The sequence below is a fragment of the Amblyomma mixtum genome, chromosome 10, assembly GCF_055824585.1.
Source record: "Amblyomma mixtum isolate Tamu chromosome 10, ASM5582458v1, whole genome shotgun sequence".
In the NCBI taxonomy this organism is placed as follows: Eukaryota; Metazoa; Arthropoda; class Arachnida; order Ixodida; family Ixodidae; genus Amblyomma; species Amblyomma mixtum.
In genome coordinates, this window is record NC_143021.1 from 113,906,054 (window position 1) to 113,923,230 (window position 17,177).

Sequence of the window (17,177 nt, forward strand, 5' to 3'; positions counted from 1 at the left end):
TTTGTGCTGGCGTGATGAAATTTGCTGCGAAATGTAGATGCGTTCGTGATTTCATGGGCACAGTGGAGGCTTTGTAAGCTGCCTCCAGCATTTTGAAAAAAGCCATGGATAGAATTCTGGGCTCGAGCCACGTGTCAGCCAGACAGTGGCTCAAATAAGAGTCAAATTATGCTGCTTTGTCATTGTCTCAAGACTGCAATTTTAAATAAGGTTTTAAACCAGAACCTGTGCTTTAAATAAAAGGCTGATACCTGCATCAATTATTGGAAAAGCCACGGCTGTGTGGAAATTGCAGTAACAAGCAAACCTCGCTTGGTTCAGACTTCTTCATTTGCAGTCTAACTAACTTGTTATAACAATGTTAGAACAAAACAATGTTTCAGCTAAGACTTTCCATAATTTTAAAAAAATAGGCTTTTTGAGTTAGAATAGTACTTTCTTCGGCGTAGCTTTTCAGAGGTGTAGTACATCAGATTAAAGCAATGACTTGCTAGCTTGCAGGCTGACGTGTTTTTTTATTTTCAGATATAGAGTTTATGTGGAAGTTAGGTAGTTATAATTTATGCTTTGAACTAATTGCTATGTCATACTCTGAAGGAGAGGGCGTTCTTTATTGTCATTCGATGTTTTTTATTTTCATTCATGAAAAGTATTTATTCAACCTACACAATTAAACCATTATCAAGGCAGATAAGTTACTGAATAGACCTCGTACATTTGTGTCTAGATATGGATGTACTTAGCCTTATGTATGTTTATTGTCAGTAGCTGTACACAGAACTGAGATGTGGGATAAAATCACTGTCACCTAAGTTTTAATTTATGTTAATGCATTGCTTATGAAAGGTATGGAAAGTCATGAAAGTCTATAGGGGTTTTGGAATGCGCGAAAGATATGGATCAGTTGTTAAGCTAAAGAGAAAATAGTAAGTACAAAGGCTTTGATCTATCCTTGGAGAGCCTGCGAACAGTTTTCTGAGATGAGAAGCCCAGCAACAACAACTACAAAATAAAAATGTGGCTATCAGTGGCCATGCACGTAGTGAAACAGAGCCATCACAGATCAAAGTGTAAACTACTTTGTGTGGACGCATGCAGCTATCGAGATATGATTTTGCTGCACCTCAAACGGGCCTCAAATTTTATAGCAACCAATTTTTCCAACCCACTTTATACCCCTGTCACATGGGCGCATTTAATTTCACATTTAGTGTAAGAGTGACATTCACCTAAAGTGTCATTCGTGCAATGTCACACGATGAGCTTAATGACACTCGCTGCAGAACGCACTTTCCCCATAGTGAGTTTGGCCATCGCCTCCTCAAGAGCGATGGATTGGCGAACTCACTCCACTTTGTCCGGCTAAAGCCCCTCCATGACGTTTTCTGGGCGACAGTAGAGGGGCTTTAGGTCCGGCAAGACGAGTGATCGAGTATGTGCTTCGACATTAAATTTAAGAATAGAAAGGTCTTAAAATCTCCATCTTAGTTTTTTGACTGGGCCTTTTAATGAGAACTCGTTTTATATCATCAGCAACTGAAGCGCACAATTGAACAGCTACTCTCGCTCTGCAAGTGACGGCGGCGACCGCGATAGGCCTAATGAGTCTGCAGGGTTCGTGTGTGCATTTTCGGTGATTGTGGAGAGTGAATTCACCAGTTTTAGTGAACGCAAATAGACGAGTGCAGTTTTGACAAAAGTGACCTGAAATCGACTGCTCCTTACATTACAGGACGAGCATGCACTGAACGGGAAGTGCCAGTGGGACCCAGACTGCAGCTTAATGCTTTGGGCAGCCGGCAGCCATTGTTGCTGTCGCTTGTGGATGACAAATAAGGCTGTTTCTATGAATGCGAACGTTTATCAAACATGCTTCTGGATAAACTGATTCAAAATGAAGTGCCGTATTTACACGATTGTAAGTCGAGCTCCTCCATATATCATATCAGGAAAAAAAACGGAGGTCCCTTAAGATTCCCCTTTGATAGCAGAACCTGACAGCATTATCTGGCAGCTGCCGCTTATCCTCAGACGCTATCGGCTGCCCACAGGGGCGTGCACATGGGCACATTCCAAACCAAATCTATTAGTCACTGGACTACTCGTCCACACTTGCGCCATCGTCCTCGCTAGAGGTGTCGCCATGAGGGCTGCAGTACTACAGCACATTGTTCTAACATCGTCGTCCAGCAAAATCCCGCACTTCGCAAACAGCCGCATCACGAAATCACGTGGGACAGCAGAAAATTTTGCCTCGCTCGCTGCAGCCGCCACACCTTTATCATCCGTTCTGAGACGTCGAACTTGCGGCCCGGTGCGCAGTTCGTTTCTTCAGCGTAAAGAATGACAACCATCTTGAATGTAGCCATGAACGAGCGCTGGACGCTTACCGAACCCAGAGCACAAATGACGACTGACGAAGCCCTACATTCAAAACTTGTGACACGTGGCGGGCAGTATGTGTCAAAGCCAAAGAGAAACTACACGTGGCGACCCAGACAACACTGAAATATCCTGAGGACTTTCTCTATCCTCAAAATGTCCTTAAATGATTCTCAAATTGTATTTAAAAGTCTATGTCCGGCCTGAGGACATCCTCAGAAGGGCAATATCTGATGTTTTGAGTACATTCTGAGGAGGTTATAGCTGGTCAAGCTGCATGAAAAAAAAACAAAAAAAATTCATGAAAATCATTTATTTGCTGAGCTCTTCAGTTGCTTCACTGCTATTTGCCGCCATCCCTGTGCACTGTGCCAGTCTTTTTACGTCTCTTCTGAGCTGCTGTCTTCAGTGCTGCCTACAGAAATATAAATGGAAAGTCAGCAGTTGATAATGTGTAATTCAGTTAAAGCAAGGAAGCAAGCAGATATTAGTGTGGGCTTAAAAATAAATAAGAAAAAAGTGCCCTGCCCGCACCGTCTTACGACACAACGGGCTAAGGAAGCAAGCAGGCGCAACTGCCTCCGTTGTATCGCCACATACACCGCCGCTGCTGCCACCAATTTCTGTCACAAACGCGACAGTCAAATTGACCGCCTCGTGGCGACCAGAAAAAACAAGAGCCTTTCCCCGCCCCCCACATGTATTCGCATGAGAGGGCTCAGCCCCTCCCCCACCTGAATTCCTGCCTTGTGCACATTTTTTTTTTTTCCTGTAACCTAACTTATGACCTCCGCGTTCCCATGACGCCCCTGTAGGAAACTACACGTTGAAGACACCCCCAAGTCTCTGGAACAGGTATGAATTAAAGTGCTAGCCCTCATTTTGGTTTTCATATAATGGCAATTTTAACAATAAAAACACTCTGGCGCAGGTACCATGCTGAGCGCCACTTGCTCGCTGTTTCATTCTGCGCTGAAATGCAAATAAGGTAGTAGAATTACCGAGCCAAGCATATCTCATGGCCTTCATCTAGAAAACCCGTTATTTTCAATCCAAGGTTCCGGCACCAACTCCCTCCCTTCTTCAGGAGTCACTGGAATTCGCAGTATGCAAAGGGAAGTTTTCCCGGAGTCCCAATCACCGTCGTCTTTGTGAGGCGGATGTGTCATTGCTCAGCGTGGCGCATGAAAAGGTCTTGGTCGTCGCGAAGTGGCTCAGGTGGGCTGTATGGCTGTTCATTCGGGCTAGGGGTACGGAGGGTTGATTTGATTTGAAGAACACCAGAGCATGCAAACCATGAAAAGACAAGGACGAGACACAGTTCAGTTCAGTGTCTCGTCCTTGTCTTTTCGTGGTTTGCATGCTCTGGCGCTATTTTCTTCAAATCAAGTATGCACCAACTTGCCCAAGAAGAAGTGTTAATGTAGTACGGAGGGTTGAAGGGAGTAAGTTGGCACGACGGTGCGGGTCAGTCCAATTTGTTCAGCAGAAACTTCTAAGAAAGTTTATGAGCAGAGTTCCTGTATGAGGTAGCCCACCGCAAAGCCCGTTTCCTTGCATTTCCTGCCTGACCTCTACTGGGGTGCTACAGGGGGTTGACAGCGGTACCCCCTCTCTCGATCGGGGCCATCGTGAAGTCGAATGGCAATATTCCAGAAGTTACTCAAAGGGGGAACCCGGCTGCACAAAGAATGCGAGAGTGTCGTGTCAGAACGAGACCTTTTGGTTGGAAAACAAGCCTTGCAGAAAGCTGACTTACAGATTTCCCCAAATGGTCCATTATTGTGCAGGTGTCTGTGGCGTTGAGGGGACGTCGTGGAAAAGCACGTTCAGGGAACTCCCCTCCTAATCAAAAATTCAGTCGTCAAAATTGGCGGACGAGAAGGCTTTGCGCATGCGTAGGACGTTACTGGAAAAGTGGTCCATTCCAGTGGCTCTATATAAAGAAGCGCTTGGGAAGGGCCTTGGGAGTCTACCTTTAGGGAGCTTGGCGGAAGATTGCACCGCAAACAAAGAAGGCTGGGGCCGTTTGTTAACTTCTGTGGACAGTTCCAGCCTTTTTGGAGGCTTATTCGGGTATGTATCTCTATCTATGCTTACATTATTATTATACTTTAGTATGCCCGCTTAGTCTTGCTCCTTTTGAAATGTAAAATTTGTTAGACATACAGGTTAAATTATATAAATGTGCTTGTGCTGTCAGTGCAGCTATGATAGTCATCATATCTGTGGCAGTATGATGTAAAGGCCCAACTCCATCGGCGCTTTCCGGCGCGCGTCCTGCGCGCTTGGGGTGGTGGTGGTGGAAAACCTTTTTTTTGCTCTATTTTACAATATTTTTTTGTGGCTTCAGATGGAGTCTTCCATCTTATCATCAGGGTCGGTTCCCCTAGTCCAGGGCTCCGCTGAGGGTAGCTGCCCTGCGTGCACGCCTTACTAGTCCTTGTTGGACTTTCAGGATGTCGCTGGATAGCATCCTCTCCTACTGTTCCGCATTCGGGTTTTCTATTATGGGTAGCTCGTCTATTTTCTTGCAAGCCCATGTGGTATGGTATTGGTTTGTCTCCACACCACGGGCACTCACTATTGTACTGCGTGGGGTAGATTTAGCATGTTTAGGCACGGGAATGTTCCCGTTTGTAACTGTCGATCGCCATGATACGGCGTCTTCTCTATTGAGTTGTTTGTGTGGGGGCGGGTATTTTCGTCTGATCCCTGTGTAGTAGTTAAGAATGTCTGTATAGCTTTGGGCTACCGGCTCGGGTTCCTCAGCGGGGTCGGGATTGTTGGATGCTCGGTTTGTTGCGTACCCTCGAGCTATCCTACCCGCCTCCTGATTTCCCGTAATGTCGGTATGTCCCGGCACCCAAACTATCGTGTGTTTGGCCTAGTTGTTTTCGGTTTTGCCACTTGAGCGGAGAATGCGGAGCGCGCTGTGGCTGATTCTGCCGTTTAGATAGTTGCGGCACGAAGCTTGTGAGTCGGTGAGTATGGTTAAGGATCTGTTGGATCGGTAGCCCTCTGCTGCCACTAGAGCCACGGCTGCCTCTTCGGCCTCGACTACCGTACAGTTCCGGATTGACACGCTGGTGATTTCTTTTAAGTCCGAGTTGATCACCGTTACCACTTTGCTTTTCTTGTGGTTTCTGTCCTCAGTGTATGTAGCGGCGGCTACGTACATTGTGGTTTCTAGTTGCCAGTGTTCTTTGTGGAGTATACTCTGCTCTTGCTTCTCTTCGCGCCATGTGTAGGCTCGGGTCCATATTCCTTGGTATCGGTGCTACTTTGATGGTGTTTCTGTATTCGTCTGGTATCGTCTCCGTGCTTTGTGTCTCCTTTATCGTAGCTTCACCGCCGTATCTGCTCAGGAGTCTTCTGCCCGTTGCCGATAGTTTTAGTCTTTCGATTTGTGCTATTATTTGCGCTTCTTGGAGTTCTTCGAGACTGTTGTGTAGCCCCAGAGCCAGTAGTTTGTCGGTTGATGTTGATTGTGGTAGGTGAAGCGCCGTCTTGAGGGCTTTCCTCAGAATTGCGTCCGCTTGGTGCATGTCGTATTTTGTGCAGTGGTATTATGGGAGGCTGTATGTTACTCTGCTTACCACCAGGCTTCTGACCAGCTGTAGCGTGTCTGCCTCTTTCATGCCGTGTCTTTTCCTCGAGATCTTTGTTATCATGTGAGCTACTTGGTTGGTTGCTGTTTTAAGTATTGTTAGGGTGTGGGTGCACCTTTGGTTCGATTGTATCCACATTCCTAACATCCTGATGAGTGTTTTTTCTGGGATTAGTTGTCCCTCGAGTCGGATGTTTAGCCTCAGGTTTTCTTCCTCGGGGACAGTGCGGTTCTTCTTGCCTCGCCATACTCTTAGGAGCTCTGACTTCACTGTCGAGCAAGCTAGTCCTCTTGCCTTGACATAGTCTTCTACGCATGACGCGGCCTGTTGTAGTCTTTCTTCCTTTTCCTGGAGTGAGCCTTTGGTTACCCATACAGTGATGTCGTCGGCGTACAATGCGTATCATATGTTTTCGATTTGCTGTAGTTGTTGGGCTAGCCCAATCATGGCAACGTTGAAAAGGATGGGTGAAATAACCGATCCTTGCGGCGTGCCTTTGTTCGGGGTGTTGAATTTTTCTGATCTTAGCTCTCCCAGGCCGATTGTTGCTGTTCTGTTGGACAAAAATGCCTTGACGTAGCTGTGTATTTTCGTGCCGCAGTTCAAGTTGTCTAGTCCTGTCATGATGGCTTCTTGGCTTACGTTATCAAAAGCGCCTTTGATGTCCAGTGCCATGATGATGTGTTCTCCGTTGAGCGGGGTGTTGCTCAGTACTTCTTCTCTGATTTGTAGGAGCACGACTTGAGTTGAAAGCCTGGTTCTGAAGCCGAACATGCTGGGGGGGTAAAGTTCGTTTTCTTCCATATAGTTTTGTAGCCTTCTCGTGACCACTCTCTCGTAGATTTTGCCTAGGCACGATGTAAGGGAGATTGGTCTGAGGTCTTCTACTTGAAGGTTCTTGCCTGGTTTAGGGATCATGATAACTTCCGCGTGTTTCCATTCTTCTGGTACGGTTCCCGCTTGCCAGTGCCTATTGAGGTATTCGGTTAGCTTTTCAATTTCTTCGTCGCTGAGGTTGCGAATGAGCGCGTTGTTGATCTTGTCTGCGCCCGCAGTTGTGTTCTTTGTTGCGTTTCTTACTGCTGCATACACCTCTTCCCGGGTGATGGGTCTGTTTAGCTTTTCGTTTTCTTCTCCTTTGTAGCGCTCTGCGTAGGCTGCTGGGTTGCCTTCACCGTAGCACTTTTTGCGTACTTTGTCCAATAATTCCGAGTCTGTTCCTTCGTATTGGTAGACCAGTCGGTATATGGCTTTGTTGTTTTCTGTTTTTTTTTTGCTGGATCTAGAAGTGCCTTGAGTATGCGCCATGTTTATGTGGTGCTTACGGTTCCGTTTAGGGAGTCGCTAAATTGTTGCCAGTTCTGTCTTGCTAGCTGTCTTGCTAGGATGGCTGGTGCGACTTGATTGTCGATGAACTGGTAAGATTGCTGAAACATTGAGCGGCATATGGTAGAACTTGTGAAAAAGGCACAGCCTGAAGATGCAGCGTCACTTTTCAAGATTAGTAATATTAGCCCGTGATTTGAGTGCTGTGACACTGGAATGATAGGAGTAGTCTGAGAAAATAAACCTGGCAGCGCGATTTTGTAGAGCTTCGAGGGTGTTAGAAAGATTAGCTTGATAGGGATCCCAGACTGAGCATGCGTGTTCTATTTTAGGTCTAATAAATGTAAGATAAGTAAGTGTTTTCACGGATGCAGAGGCTAGGCGCAAGTTTCGACGGAGGCAACCAAGAGTGCGATTGGCTTCGTTAGTAATGTTCATTATATGCTCTGACCAGGTTAGTGTATCTGAAAGGGTGACGCCAAGGTATTTGTAAGAGTGGACAGATGAGATTACCGAGCCACAAATGGTCATTAATATAAATTAGAAATAGCAATGGTCCGAGTACTGTACCTTGGGGGACTCCGGAGAGGACTAGAGAAAGAGACGAGGAGCGGTTGTTAGCGTACACAAATTGCTTTCGGTTCGTAAGGAAATTAGAAATCCAATCTAATACAGGGGGGTTAATGCGCAATCTTGAGAGTTTAAGTAGTAGTCTCTGATGGGGAACTTTATCGAATGCCTTTTCGAAATCTAAGAACAGCGCATCTAGTGGTATGTTCAAGTCTAGGTTAGAGCTTATGTCATTTATGAATAAAGCTAACTGTGTGTCACATGAGAGGCCCTTGCGAAAGCCATGTTGTCGAGGATTGAAAAAATTAACAGATATTAAAAATTTTACTATGTGAGAGTAGAGGACGTGTTCCATTATCTTGGAACAAACACTTGTTGGTGAAATGGGACGATAACTGGAACATAAATGTGAAGGACCTTTTTTCGGGACTGGAACTATTTTGCCCACTTTCCAGTCTTCCGGCACCACTCCTGATGACAATGGCTGCTGAAAAATATTGCATAGGATCACACTTACAACAGTTTTTGTGCTTTTTAGTACTTTAGTGCTGATGCCATCAACTCCAGATGAGGATGTTAGCTTTAGTGATTCAATTATTATGGCTGTATACCGGAGGCATTAAAAGTGATGTTGGACATGAACGAATGGTGGCACTGGGGAAAATCTGGTAAATTATGATCAGGTTCTTTCGTGAAAACAGCAAAATGCGGTGTTAAGTTCTTCGGCTGCCTGACTGTCTGGAATCGGACAATTCTGGCCGTCGTACAGTTTTAATGGCTGAGAGCGCTTCGGGTTAATCGTATTCCAGAATTTTTTAGGATTAGTTTTTATCATGTTCGGAAGAATTTCAGAATAAAAATGGTGCTTTGTTTTGTTAGCTTGTGATTCAAATTCCTTTTCTGCAGCGTAATACTTTTGCCAGGTGCACTGCGTGTTAGTTCGTTTAGCAGAGCGAAAAAGTCTTTTCTTTTTATTATTGAGGCGTTTGAGCGCATGACTGAACCATGGCGATGACTGCTTTTCTGTTACAGTGATAGTGGGTATGTATGTTAGTACCAGGTCACGTATTTTGTTCTTGAACAGCAACAAATTAGTTTCAACGGAGCGTATCGAAAAGTCACGAAGAAGCCAGATGGAAAATTCTTCGAGTGCTGTGTTAATTGCAGAATAATTGCCTTTCTCATAAAGTGTTATCGTTTTTGTTATTTTCGATGGATGCAGTAAGTTACGATATAAAGAACCATGAATAACAGAATGATCGCTAAGACCAGGCAAGTATGTGATTGGGGAAAGCTTATCAGAATGAGTTGTAAGTAAAGTATCAGGTCTAACGGATTGGATGAATTTATGCCAGACCGCGTCGGCTGTGAGACTACTTGTGTTAGTCCAAAGTTAAGGCATGTGTTTACGAAGTCGCTTTGAGCATTGTTTTTTGATAGGGTTGAGGCGGGATTTGACCAGTTATTGGAAGGGAAGTTAAAGTCACCGAAAATGACAATGGGCGATTGATGACAGGTTGCGGTAACGGAAAGAAAGCACCTCGTGAAATTCAGCGACAAAAGAACTACTTGCGTCTGGGGGACGATAACAAGCGCCGATTACTAAGGGGGGATAAGAGGAGTTGCTGAGGACGAATATTATATCCAGTGCGGATGAAGTTTTAATTTCGATGCATTGAAGGCTTCTCTGGGCAGCAATTAGAACGCCACCTCCCCTTTTGTTTGTTCTGTCACGGCGAAAAACATTTAAATCGGAAGAGAGAGAAAGAATCTCTGAGTCGACAATTGAAGAGTTTAACCATGTTTCTGTGAGAATAATGAGGTTAGACTCTGTGGTGTGAATCAGATTACGAAGAGCATCAAGTTTAGGCAGGAGGCTTCTAATATGGACACTCACCCGCTTGAGTGACAGCTATAGCATAGAGAAACATACTGTGACAGAATTTTGGCCGTCAGTATGAGCCAATAAAGGCCTTCGCCTTAAAAAAAATATCCTCGGCGCCTTGCGACCGGCATGCCAATGACTAGAGACCGGATTTTAGGCAAATGCTTATTTTTTTCAACGCTTCGTAGGCGCACCATTTTTACATATGAGCACGAATTAGGTGTTGACAATATGTTTAATACTCTCTTTATAGTACCTATAAATGCCTATTTTGGGTGTCAGTGCCTATAAATGCCTATTTCCGACATCGGTGCCTAAAAATTTTACAGAAAAGGGGCCTGAAATAAGCTGTGGTTTTGCTTTCAGATTCTGTTTGCTTTCGAATTCATTTCGGTTTTGAGTAGAACACACACGTGGCAACTTTAGATGACCTCGTCAGTTGGCTGTGGTGAACACTGCACCTACACCGGCTGTGTACAAAATACCAACCACGTCAGCCGAAAATATCGAAGCAACCTTTTTCCTATTTTCTGTGATTTTATCGTGGCAGCTTGTTGATGACTTTGGCTGTTAAAGTGGTAGTCAACCAGATGGCACCACATTTCAGAAAGTATACGGAGTAAGTTATAGGTTCGTCCAAATAATTTCCAGTTGGTTCGAATTGAAACCAACTGTAAAATGTTCCATAAACCTGCTGGAAACAGTTTAACTGATTTTTTTCTGAAGAAGATTTTTTTCTTTCTGAAGAACTCAGAAAGCACTTCAAGGACGTTAATGAACTTATTGCTTCAGTCAAGAGTGTGTTTTTGAAAACGCCTTCTCATGTGTGCGCGTTTAAAGAGCAGTTGCCGGAAGTGCCTCTCCCACCGGGGCCTATCATCACACATTGGGGAACGTGGCTGGAAGCCGTTGAATACTACAACTACCAGCTTTCTGACCTGAAGACCGTCATAAACAGTTTCTCAGGTGATGAGAGTGCTGTAGTCAGCAGGGCTCAAGCTGCCCTCTCTCAGGACAACCTCCAAGGAGACCTCGCGTACTTGTGCGCTAACTTCACTTTTCTTGCGAGCACTATAAAAAAAGTGGAATGTGGGGGTGTAATGCTCACTGCCAACATTGGACTAATTGAGAATGTGCAGCAACCAATCGCTGCTCTTCCTCACGGAGAAGTTGCCGAGAAAATCCGTGCAGTGTTACAGTCCATCTTAGACAAAAACGAGGGGTTCTCAGTCCTCAAGCAAATTTCAGGAGTACTTACCGGTGAATATTCTATGATACCGAACATTGTAAAGCCATCAAATGTTCGTAAGTACAAGCACGCTCCTGTAACATCCGTTGATGTTGAGCGTTCCTTTTCAGCATACAAGTTTGTTCTTACTGATAAGAGGCATAAATTTGAGTCCATCAACCTGGAGATGGTGCTTGTCTGCTACTGCTTCCATAGCTTTAACAGTGATTTCTAGATGGATGATGATTATTTTAGCATGGATCCTCGTGGATGTACGTAGGCCCGTGCAGAACTGATTCTTTTCGGCATATTCCGCATCAAGCAGCACTGTGTGTAACATTTTCTAGCATCTCGTATTTATGGTTTCCAGACCCTCTAATGGCAAGCACCATTTGATAGTCGCGTGGCTCCAGACACGTGAAGCCACAAACTATAAAACACTGTTCAATTCCTGTGTGAGCGAAGACTGAACTCATTTTTCAGATGCTTTGAATTGACAATGTTTGACCGATTTCACAAAGCCTACTGCGCATGCGCGCGTTTACCGGAAGTAGCCAGCCGCCATCTTGGCTGTAGTCCTTCGTGGCGTCGTCTGCACGAAAGCCTACATTACTTTGGGCCTTGACTGGCATTATACCCGGCCGCAGTAGCTCTCCGCCGTTTCGTTTATTGTGTTGAGCTCTATAAAGGAAACAGAGGCTCCACGGCGGAGTTTCGAGGGGTGCAATGCTAATCGCGGTAGGAACAGCGCAGAGAGGGGGTCAGTTGCCGCATGAAGTGGAGTGGCCGCGGTGGCGAGGCTGCGTTTGTTCCTCGAACCTTGCTTTGGAAAATGCTGCCGGTGGCGATAAAAACGCGCTTGACCGCCGCTTTCGTTAATTTTGTCAGCAGAACATTTGAACGCATAGCGATGCACGCGATTTAATTAACGTCTTCAGACAGTATTTACATTTCTTGCCACCTCATTTTGCTGTTTCAGTATTCGCTGTATTCATCTAGGCATTCGCTATAGACGTGTCACACAGCGTTTGTTGCCTTTATTTTTTCATCATAGCCCTTGATCAAAACCGGCCATGCGATTGTTTTTTTCTTATTCACATAAACACATACATGTATTCACGACGTGCTCGGCGGGTCACCAGCAGGAAAGGTGAGCGATTCGAGCGAGCTATGCCGTTTTTCTAAATGGAGATGTGACAAATGCTTGTGTTCAGTACAAAATGAGAAAAGAAGCCAATCGGGGAGCTTTTGAGTACGCCTAATTAGGGTTTAGGGGATTTTAATTTCGTGACGAATAGTTTTATTTTGATTATTGATACACTAATTACTTTTTTACTTCGGTTAATATAATCTTCTGCCAGGGCGTCTCCCGTACGACTCACTTTCGCTATTTTCGTAGTACGAGTCTGAACAGGTTGACTGATTGGTAAACACTAGATGGCCTTCTTTATCCAAAACAACGGGCAAAATGTGGATGATATCCCGGCATAAATGGCATGTGGCTGTTACTGGAATACCATGTATACTCAACGACCAGTGAGCAACAAAACGATGGAAATTATTCCACATTTCGACAGTTTTATAGCCTCGCTTTCTCATTCCGTGAAATAAAGAAAGCATTATCGCTAGTATGGGAGCTCGAGACATCAGGAGTGAATACGTGCATCAAGCTAACATTGTGGATTCCTGAATGTAACAATAAATCTTAGCACACTTGTTCCCTTACAACCTTGCACCTGGCAGAAATCGCTGCAAAGAAGGCTTGACGACGCAGCACGAAGGCAAATCCGATTGCCTTCTTTTTAACAATTTAAGGGACTGCCTCAAAGCTGAGAGCCGCGTAAAAGGCATTTAATACAGTTCAGAACTTGAAAATTTGCCATTTGTCATTGTGCACTGATCAACAGGGACAGTACGGCTAAATGTACTGAACAGCACTTCTTCAGCTGCATCTCGTGAACAGCCTCTACGCAATGTCTTGGCTACTTTTTCTCTTCTAGAAAACGGAAAATCCGGGACGCTCTGCTTCGCACAGTTGTCGGAGCTCACGACACTCCTCAGGTGAACGCACTTGTCCCGCAAATACAGCATTCACGCAGAGAAACACCGCGTGGCGACGCAAACAGGGCTGCTTCTCGCGCTGCGCCACGCACCGCGCTGACGCGGCCGCCGGCCGGAGTACCACAACTCCCAGAGTGCATCGCGGCGGCGGTGGCGTAGCGCAACTGCTTGTGAAATCGGTCTATTTCTAAATACATGGCCTCCTGTTAAGGTGTTCATTGTTTCTACTTTTGTACAAGACAAGCGAATTGTTTGTTTTGAAGTATACCAAAGTGTTTTAAAACGGTTGGTAACCGTCCCTTTTGCTCTGCTGAAGCATGTGTATTGTGTTCGCACCTTGCTTAAGGTCCCAAATCATTCCTGCGGTGTTTTTGTTTTATTTTACGGCAGATATGCGCGCTGAAGTTCGGAACTGTGTGCACTTTTGATAAAGTTTATAGTGCCAATTTTTCTCCGTTAGGTGCCTAATATGCAATTTTAGCCGCCTATTTATGGAGCCTAAAACGTGCTTTTTAGTGCCTAAAAATGCGGCCTCTACAGCCCTACGTGGCTTGGACACATACGTGTAAGGCGATGTGTGCTACATTTCCTATCACGGTTTGGTTTATGGGGTTTAATGTCCCAAAGCGACTAGAGAGACGCCTTAGTGGAGGGCTCCGAAAATTTCAACTACCACATCCAACCTCTAATGTGTGTATAAGCATTCTTTCTTTTGATTAGTATAATAGGCCTCACCCAAACGGACAAGGCCTCACAAAAATTGGCCTATAGGCTCATTAGTACGCCCCTCCACACGGCAATCTTTAGTAAAAGGCGAAAGATTGGTGCGACTGTGTGAAGAGGCCTGAGCATAACTCTACCAATGCCGCCACCGGGACCCCATTACCCGCAGGATGCCAAGGGATGCCAATTACTCTCATTCATTTGAACAAAAATTTCGGGCTAAAAATTAGCAAAGCCATGCAGGTTTGCAGAGCCCGGCTCAGTGACTTCCTTGGCGTAGGGCTTTTATTGAAATTTTTATTTTGTTTCCTCTCTTATTTCGGAAGTTCTGTTTTAAGTTCTTGGAAGAGGAGTCGCTTCGCGTATCACCGGGGTGTCGCGTATCTCGACAAAGGGTGACAAAAAGGCGGGTTCACGACGCCAAAAAAAAAAAGAAAACATGATTCCCCTTTTCTCTTAAGGGCAATTTTTTTTCAACAGGAATTTTTTTTTTAACAGAGAGAATTTTATTTCAACAGGAATTCGGGGCACGCCCCATGGTCCCCGCACGAGCCCACTGCACTCAAATGTTTATGTTCCTAAGGTCCATAACACTGGCAGCACGGCCGGTGGCGATGGTCTGCACGGCCGGGTCCTCCGAGCGCAGCAGGGTCTCCCGGGCCAGTCCTCCAAGGTCTTGAGGTTCTCTGTCCCGCGGGGGAGGGAAAGGATGTGGAGGGAAGAAGCGAATGGTTCTGGGCATAGGGCACATGCGGGAGTGGGAAAGGATGGATGATAGTGGGCTAGGTTAAGGGGTGAGGGGAGAGTGTGTGGCTGTAGTCTGCGCCAGAGTGTTGCGTGTTTGTTATCTAGGGAGGGGTGGGGCGGGGGTAGAGCTGGCGTGAGGCTCTGTAGGCCTGCGTCAGCTCACTGAATGTGTGCATGCGCTCCTTCGTGAATCCCCGATCCGAGGCCACCTGAGCCCGGTTCAAAGAACCTCGGGCTAAAAGGTTGGCGGCCTCGTTTCCGGGATTCCCGTAGTGCGCAGGCACACCTACGCACCACCAAACAACAAGACGAGCGCATTGACGCCATCATCAGGAAGGCAACAAAGCGAGCACTGGACCTTCCGGTGGCTACCTCCAACGCCAAACTGAAGGCGTTGGGAGTGGTAAACTCCTATCAGGAGTTGCGGGAGGCCCACCTCGTGAACCAACCCAAGCAACCACCGATATCCTTCGGACGGCCGACAGAGGTCTATTTCGGATGTTCTGTACGTCCGCTGAACATCCGCAAAGAGCCGGTAGACGTCCGTAGGCCGTCCGAAAGGTGGCCAAAAGTATACGGTTCGCCCGCCGACGGACGTCCAGTTGAGTACGTCCATTGGCGGATCTTTCTCGAATATTCGCATATATGGTGCATGCGTGCTTTTTTCACTCCGCGCAATGCAATAAAACCAAAAACAATTTGATGCATAGCACGCATATTTTATTGTGGTTGATGATACATCAGCAGAGCAATGGGTTACATTCGGAAAATTTCTTAAATGTGACTCTTCATATGTGGCAAGCTTGGGACACATCCGTAATCTTCCCACCCACAGGATCTCTGAAATAAAAAAGAACGCGGCAAACATCAGTCATGTGAAACAAATGGCACAATGCAGCAGCCAAAGTAACAACATTGGAACCAATTAATAGAAGTGTTTAATGCTGCAAGTATAACAGACAATGCACTTTAACAAACACCTCAATAAGTATAAGGCAATAACAGCTCTCACTTTTCCACACCATATTTGACAATGTATGTTCTTTATTTATTTTCATGGGCCTTAGGGCACTAACCTGCGCAGCACTGTACGCGACTGTGCACAGAAAGCAGCAAAGCTTCCGTTGCGAACCACTGCGACCTCACGTGCTTCCTATGGTCTGCCTTTCGCGCGTTGTCACTCTTTATATAGGCACCATAGAGTAATATAGAAGTAAAGAGCGGACACTCCCGTAGGCCCCAGCGGCCGACTTTTGTGCACAGCGCACCTAGCGGACCCGGGGAAACGCACTGGCCTCAGAGATGATAAGAATAAACAGGAATCTTGGAGGCTCTACTGTCAAAACCTGGTGGTGGGCATCTGCCCTTGACGCAGCTTTGTTGCCTCTTTGGAAGTGCTTAGGAAGAGCCGCCGCCACCGCCTTTAAGGCCGACAGCTTCAGCTTCTTGTTTGACAGTTCACGGGGTGGAAGAAACAACCGTCGCAGCACCGCAGCAGTACACAAAACGGACGTGCCCACGAAGCTTGCAGACGCCGCAAAAAAATACAGCCGCTCACACCGTCGGTCCGTCGCACACTGCCGCATGGGCGTGCTTGCCCGTTGGCTTGACGCACTTAAAAGACGCCGCTGTTGCTGACGTAACTGCGGCCGTAGGCGCGCAGCGCACGTCACTGCAAGCCAAGATATGCCAAGACCATACTCTTTTTCTTTTTTTTATTTGCACGTTCAGTGCCATCTGGCGGAAACGGGGAAGCGCCGAACTCGGCCGCGAAAGGGCCCGAGTGTCCGCTCTTTACTTTTAAAAAGTAAGCCTTGCCCCTCAGAGGAGAAGGCGTTAAGAATGTTAGTGACAGCAGCTTACTTTTTACTCATGAACTGACAAGGGACAACCGCATACAGTTTTTAGACTTAAATCTGCACTTCACTGATGCCCACGTTTGCTGGTCGTATAGCCCAAGGTCGAACAAGAGTCTACTACCCTATAAAAGCGCTCATTCTAAGCTAGTCAAACGTGGCATCATCATGTCTGCCTGCCTCTCTGCCCTGCAGAAATCCTGTACCCACACCATGTCATCCAGTTTTCACTGTCAAGTTGAGCGCCTTCTTTCCGCTGGCTATCCCCGTCATCTACTTCTTGGCACCTGCGAAAGCCTGCTTCAAAGGCTAAAATCTTCACAAGAAAAAGATAAAGGATGCTCGGATTCCAAGCCACCATTTGTCATGCCGTATTTTCATTGCCTTTCCCATAACATCAAGAAGGTAGCAGAAAGGCATGGGATACGCGTTGTTTTTTCGGCTCCTTGCAAGCTGAAAAAAGTGTGCCCTCTACTGGCTGGAACAAGAAAGCAACCCACCACTTGCAAGAAGAACCACCGGAACAAGTTTACAAAATGTGTTTCCGAAGTTGTTTACGAGATACCTTTGTCATGCGGTCGTTCCTACATAGGCCAGACTGGCCGTTGTTTTAATGAGCGCGCTTTAGAACACAGGCGATCCCTTAGCAGTGGCACTGGCAGCAATCTACCCTTGCACTGTAAGAGCTGCGACATGAAAACCTGTTCTCCTTACCTGGAAAAAACAAAGTTCCTTTCGAAAGCCAATACTAAAACCGAAAGAGAAATTATCGAGGCCTATTTCATTTC

General features: G+C 46.0%; 1 non-coding gene across 1 annotated transcript; it reads right to left on the reverse strand.

Moving 5' to 3' along the window:
• Positions 1-13,791: 13,791 nt before the first annotated feature.
• Positions 13,792-13,915, reverse strand: LOC149326709 (U5 spliceosomal RNA). Its single transcript, XR_016286612.1, has one exon. It is a non-coding gene; the product is annotated as a U5 spliceosomal RNA (small nuclear RNA).
• Positions 13,916-17,177: the final 3,262 nt, after the last annotated feature.